At 32.7% G+C, this 6,256-nt stretch overlaps 1 protein-coding gene across 1 annotated transcript in view; it reads right to left on the bottom strand.

Moving 5' to 3' along the window:
• LOC117172902 (protein unc-79 homolog) overlaps positions 1–6,256 on the bottom strand; it is a 1,455,529-nt gene that overhangs the window by 1,087,782 nt on the left and 361,491 nt on the right. The gene's annotated exons all lie outside the window — the stretch shown is intronic.

The following is a 6,256-nucleotide window of genomic DNA, read 5'->3' as shown; positions in this document are numbered from 1 at the left end:
GGCGCATACTTTGAATAAAATATTTGTTATCATTCTCTTGAAATAAATGTGTTTTTTTCTTGAAAAAATACCGGTTTCATATGTATACACCTGGTAATGTTAGGAGATGAATAGCTGAGGTGCTAATGGCCTTAGCGATGTTCTTCGCACTGAGGCATAAAGGCTGAAAATGTTAATGTAGAGCTATAGTTTCACCCTCTACTTTTGAAAATCATCTATCATTTTCCGTCATTATCCGTTTTGTATTTACAATGTTTTAGATAGCATTCAATTAATTCTTTACATTATTAAAGGTGGTGATGGGATTAATGGGTTTGTGCATACACGTTATTATAGGTGGCGCTAGGGTATAATATAGATGGGGAATACATCTAAGCCTGCATGATATAATTTTCGTTCCGATTTAAGTTGGTGTTACAACCCCAGGACAGCCCAATTATTGCTATTTGATTTGTATTACTTTATTCCCATTTTTTATCGCACTTTCATTGTAACGATTGAATCTATGCCTAGTTTAAAATTTCGCTAATACAAACCTCAGACTTAAACTATAGGCTGATGTTAAATAGAGATGTACAGCGAGACAACAATTTCTTGGAGCTCGTTTAATTTTGCCCTTGTTAAAGACATTCTTTTTTCGAGAACTTTTGGTTTTCAGATTTTTTCTCATCTTGTCCCAACATGAATATGTGAGCAATGTCGGAAAGCATTCTGTATAACCTTTACAGTTAGAGTTTGACATTTCGCATGCATGTCAAAAATAATGTAGCAGAATTTGGATAATATGTAAGCGGAATCAAGACAAACAAGAAAGACAAAAATGCCTTCCGTTTTTGCTTAACAAAGTTATGATTTAATATTAAATTAAGAATCATTCAATATTAATATCAAATCATCTGGTCTTGTATTGTCCAGCCAGGATGCATCTCTAATTGTAATGTAGGAATTTACAAGTTACCAGATATAGCAGTACTAACCATTCAAAACATTTTGAATTTAACGCCAGTCCTGAATTACTTTACTGCAAAATTTCAATTTCATGCCAGTTTAGCATCTTAACACGATTACGAACCTTTATGGACTGTGGGTAAATCACCTGTCACTGGTTTACTGGCTGATCTAGCACTGATTCAGCCTAGGTATACTACCTCCACTGTTTCTTAACTGGATCATCATAGAAGCTTAAATTAAACGCATGCGCAGAGTTGTAAGGGGAATGAGTGAATAGGACCTACCCTTGCTTGGGTTTTGCTAACTGCAATTACTGATTGATTATAAAGCAGGTCTCTGATATACCCACGAATCCTGGACCCGAGTCACGAATTTGCATCATCGACTTAGGTTAATTCATGCGAGCGGTAACTGATTATCAAACAGAACATTGCTTTATCAGCAACTGACGTCGTAGCCGATTTAAAATCCTGCTGAATAAAGTGACAGACTTTACTAGAAAGGTCTTTTTATTCTACACAAATTATATAATAATGACTCTTCGTAGTTCCTTTGATAAGAAAATGGTGGTCGTAAGAATGTCGAAAAACAATATACACGACATGCATTTCAGGAAAGTGAACCTTGAACTACTCGATTTTTTTATATGAATAAATTATACTACACGAGAAAAATCCGACGGATAAATTGGAAGTTTCGTAAAATATAGGTACACTTAAGATTCCTAGATTTTCATAGTTTTAACTTGAAGAGTTACTAATAACGGCAGATACAATCTCAGCTTTTAGTTGTGATAAAAGGCTCTATTAAAGCTTGAGATGCCTATATAATTCGAAAAATTCACGTTTATAGTTTCAAATGAGAAGATAGTAATTCGTCATAACTGCAGCGATCAGCTGACCTTGGCTTTAGGGTGCGATTTCACCCGCGCCCCTCTTGATGCAGCGAGTTTAAGGATAATTAAGGCGACCTTTTACCCATAAAAGTTACGTTCATAGGAAATTGCTCGTATAGAGGGAAACCCTTACCTACTGGGAAAAAACCGAGATCAGATTCGTATTCAAGATTCCAAAATACAACATATCCATAGCGTCCATAGCAAATCCAAAACATATGCAAAAAAGCTGATTTTATTGAGAATTAATGTCATCTATGGTGAAAATCTGATGGGGTGGGGGAAACTAATGTCGGACACGCAATTAGCCCACAAATGTACATAAGGATATCTAGTTCTCAACTATCTACAGAGGATTTTAATACCAAGGATTATTTTATACCAGACAAAGCTGATTTTCTACGAAATTTTTCGCCTCAGGGGAACCCCTGAGGTTCTGGGCGAAACCTAATGTCAGATTCATATTAAGCGCCCAAAAATACATAAAGATGTCGTACCTGACTTATTATTACCAGAAGACTATAAGCGACTGAGAAAGTGTGAAGAGCTGTAATACGAGTTTCCTTGCTGCTGTCAGGTACTCTGTTTATCGGAGGGATAGGTGGACAGAATTAAAAGGGCTGTATACATACAGAGATCACACGGATTTACAAGAAATAAAAGACATTGTGTTATAATCTCCAGGATAACATAGATGGTTGTTCAGAAGATCATCGAACGCGTCTCAAAGACGCGAAAAAAGATGTCAAATATATTATTGTATTAATTCTAGTATACAAAATCTGACCGCAGCGCGCGCGGCCCGCAAGTTTGAGCGCGCCTACGGCACACTACATTTGTGCGCAATCCTTTTAAAATTAAAGGTCAAAACATCGAGAACATTCATTTGCTGACTGTAAATTCTTTCTTGTTAAAGTGCTTCGGATTTAACAGACATATCTTTTTTACGTATCTCGTTTTTCGCACTCGATTTCTTCGAAAATCCGAACCTTTCTACATTATGTTCAACTCCATTTTATGAAAAGTATAATATATTTATTTATGTACCGCGATCTGGAGCTATTTATTCAGATATGACAAAATAAAGTACAAATTTTATTTTTAATGTTTCCTTTCATATTTGTTTCTTATTTTGCATTAAATTTTATTCTTAGTCACCTTGAATAATGTATATCGTTTAGACAAATTGATATCATTAACATTCATAATATGCATCAGTATTGGGACAAAAATATTTTCAATGTCGTTTTTCCAAAAATTTTATTTTTATATTTATATTCTTAATTTTACGATTGAAAAAAGTCTACTCGTCCTATCTAAAAATTGACGAACAACAAATTTATAGATCTTTTTGGGGTGGGCAATCGTTATCTTCAAAAAATAAAATGTTTGTATTTGGAATTTTATTTTATACGAATAAAACAAAAACTTCGTATCCTATAAAAAATTATTCAAGACAAATTTGAATGCGTTTTTGCTATTTTTTGGAAGAGCAGCTTTTGCATATTTATTTTTTGCATAGCTCGTTTCACATGTTCAAAAATTTAACTTTTTTTTAATGTTGTTTTTAATGAATAAAACACAAAATGCTCGTCCTATAGAAAATTGATTAATGACAAATTTATAGATATTTTTAGGGCGCGCAATTTTAGCTTATTCATTTTATTTCGTATCTTGCATAGTTTAACCACAGAATGGAAATGTTTGATTTTTCATTACTTTTTGTACGATCAAATTTTGAATTTTGAAGTATTTGACCAAATTAAGAAGATTATGATAATCTTGTAGGGCTTTAAAAAATCAACGTTTTTCTTAACTTTTTTTATATCATGCGTTGCTTGGCCTAAAAAGTTCTTTTTTATTTTGAAAATGCTCTAAATCTAATAATTCTCTTTTTATAAAAAAAGTCATTAGGATGAATTGTTTAATATGGTACAAAGCTTATGCGGCTTAGCGGTTAGAAATTTCATTTATTTTATGTCCAGCTCATTTGTCAACGTTTCGGACTGGTACCTGTCCCTCTTCAAGACTCTACAAGGAGCGATACAGAGGTTAGATCTTCAATCGCTGTTTAAAATAGCGAAAAAATAAATAACATACCCTGTTTGGACCAAAGTCAAAAGATTCCAAATAAATTAGACAAAAAATGAGAGAAGTCTTGAGCATTAAAATGATTACATCTATGCCCAGAATAGAAGATGGGTCTATGTAGGTTATTTCATTTTAGGTTTCTAATATATAATTATGAAGGAGCCCTACATTGTAGAGATTTTTGTAAAATATTACCTTGAATTTAGAATGAAGTTTTTCTTTCATTTTCATAACAGAGGACATAACACAAAACTACTCTGGGAAAATAGTTTTAAATGCGTTTTTGGCAAATTCTTTTTCTGTTAACATTTTTTTAAAAAGTTTTTTATAAGAAAATCTCTTTGTTATAATTGTTCTTCTGAAATCCATTTTTTAAAATAAAGTTTTGTGTTAAAATAAAGCAAGGACGAACGCAATGACGCGTGGTCTTGCGGGTTCTTGAGGTTATGTACTATGATAACAATATTTTTGAGGAAGTCGGTTATTGAAGTCACGTGGTACTGACGAACATGTGATCGCAAGCATGAAATTTTCTCAATTTAAATTCTAAATGTAAATAAATAGTGCACTTGAGTTATGTTAGACTATTTCTTATTAGTTTTAATTATAGTAAAAATTAAATTATGATATACATAGCATTGCTGTCTGTATGTAAATTAACTAATTTTTTGTGACGTATTATGTGAATCATTTCGAGAATTTCCTAAGGCTGTTTTAGTACAAAAGTTATTTACATCTCTTTTATGCTCTTTTATTCTTAGTGTAAGTTCCCTTTGAGTTTAAACTATGTTGACCCATCCACAATGGTTACAGGTTAATTGATAGGCGACGTGCGTTTTATGGATTTTTTTCTATGGGATCTTTTTTGTATTTTTATAACTTCTGAAGTTTGTTATCAGTTTTAAAAACTATTCATTGTTTTTAATCTTTAGAAATGTGTTTTATTTTCTTGGAGAAAATATTAGCATATGGGAAGATCATCACTTTTTTCAGAATATCATCACTTTCATTCTCATGCTAATTTTTAGTATTATTGATTATTAACATCAAAGATATTACATAGTCTAAGACTTCTTTTAGAGGCTATGAGTTTTTCTAGATATCCATCTTGTATTTAAGTTTTTTTGACTAAAGCTAAGTTTTCTTCGTGAAACCTTTGATCGGCTTGTTTTATGGCTCTATCTACCACAATGTAAATGACGCCTATTTTCACAGAGATCGGATAATTGGAATGAATCTGATGGTAACGACCTGACCATGTAGGATTGCGGTGTCAATTTGAGATTACACGTCCATCTTGTACCATCACAGTGACATCGAGAAAGTTTATTCTACTATTGTCAGTCCAATTTCCTAGAGTAAATTTAGAAACAGAGTCAGCCCTATCAAATCTGTCAAAAAAGTCATCTATCTTTTCCTCAGGTACACAGATGAGAATACCATCTATGTACCTGAGGAAAAAAAGTACGTTATAGAAAAGAATCTTTAGGATCTCTTCCTCTATATCTTGTAATACCAGATTAGCTATAGCTGCGAGTCCATGGGTACCCCGATTTTTGTTTTTAAATTTCCTGCTCGAATTGCACATAGGCATTTTCCAGAACAAATGATTAAGAAAATAATTTAAATAATACGTCACAAAAAATAAGTTAATTTACGTGCAGACATGCCAGACTTGAACAAAACTTGCCAAAAAAAAATTTAAAACAATTTTCCCAAATTAGTTTTGGGGGTATGTTCTCTGTTATGAAAATAAAAAAAAAAACTTTATTCTAAATTCAGGGTAATATTTCATAACAATCTCTACAATTGTGGGCTCCTTCATGACTATATATTAGAAAACTTAAATGAAATAACCTGCATAGACCCATCTTCCATTGGAGTCCTAGATGTAAATATTTTAATGTTCAAGCCTTCTCTTATTTTTTTTCTAATTTATTTGTAATCTTTTGACTTTGATCCAAACAGGGTATGTTATTTGTTCTTTTGCTATTTTAAACAATCATTCACGACCTAACCTCTGTATCGCTCCTTGTAGAGTCTTGAAGAGGACTGGTACCCATCCGAAATGTTCACAAATGAGCTAGATCTAAAATAAATGAAATTTCTTACCGCTAAGTTAACGTGCCTACACGATACAAACCACCGATTACAGAAAAAAGACTACAGACTGCAGCCAGACGAACGGACACACATCCTGGTAAAAATGGCTTTTTCTGACTGAGCAGGTCTCAAAACGTAGGGACTCGATGAAAACTGACAATGTGAAATTTTACATAAAACACATACATTCTCATCAGGGTGAAAATGTGAAAAAGT

The sequence above is a fragment of the Belonocnema kinseyi genome, chromosome 5 (assembly GCF_010883055.1).
Source record: "Belonocnema kinseyi isolate 2016_QV_RU_SX_M_011 chromosome 5, B_treatae_v1, whole genome shotgun sequence".
Lineage (NCBI taxonomy): Eukaryota > Metazoa > Arthropoda > Insecta > Hymenoptera > Cynipidae > Belonocnema > Belonocnema kinseyi.
Note: the sequence above shows the minus strand (reverse complement) of the source record. Positions and strands in the feature narration are given on the sequence as shown.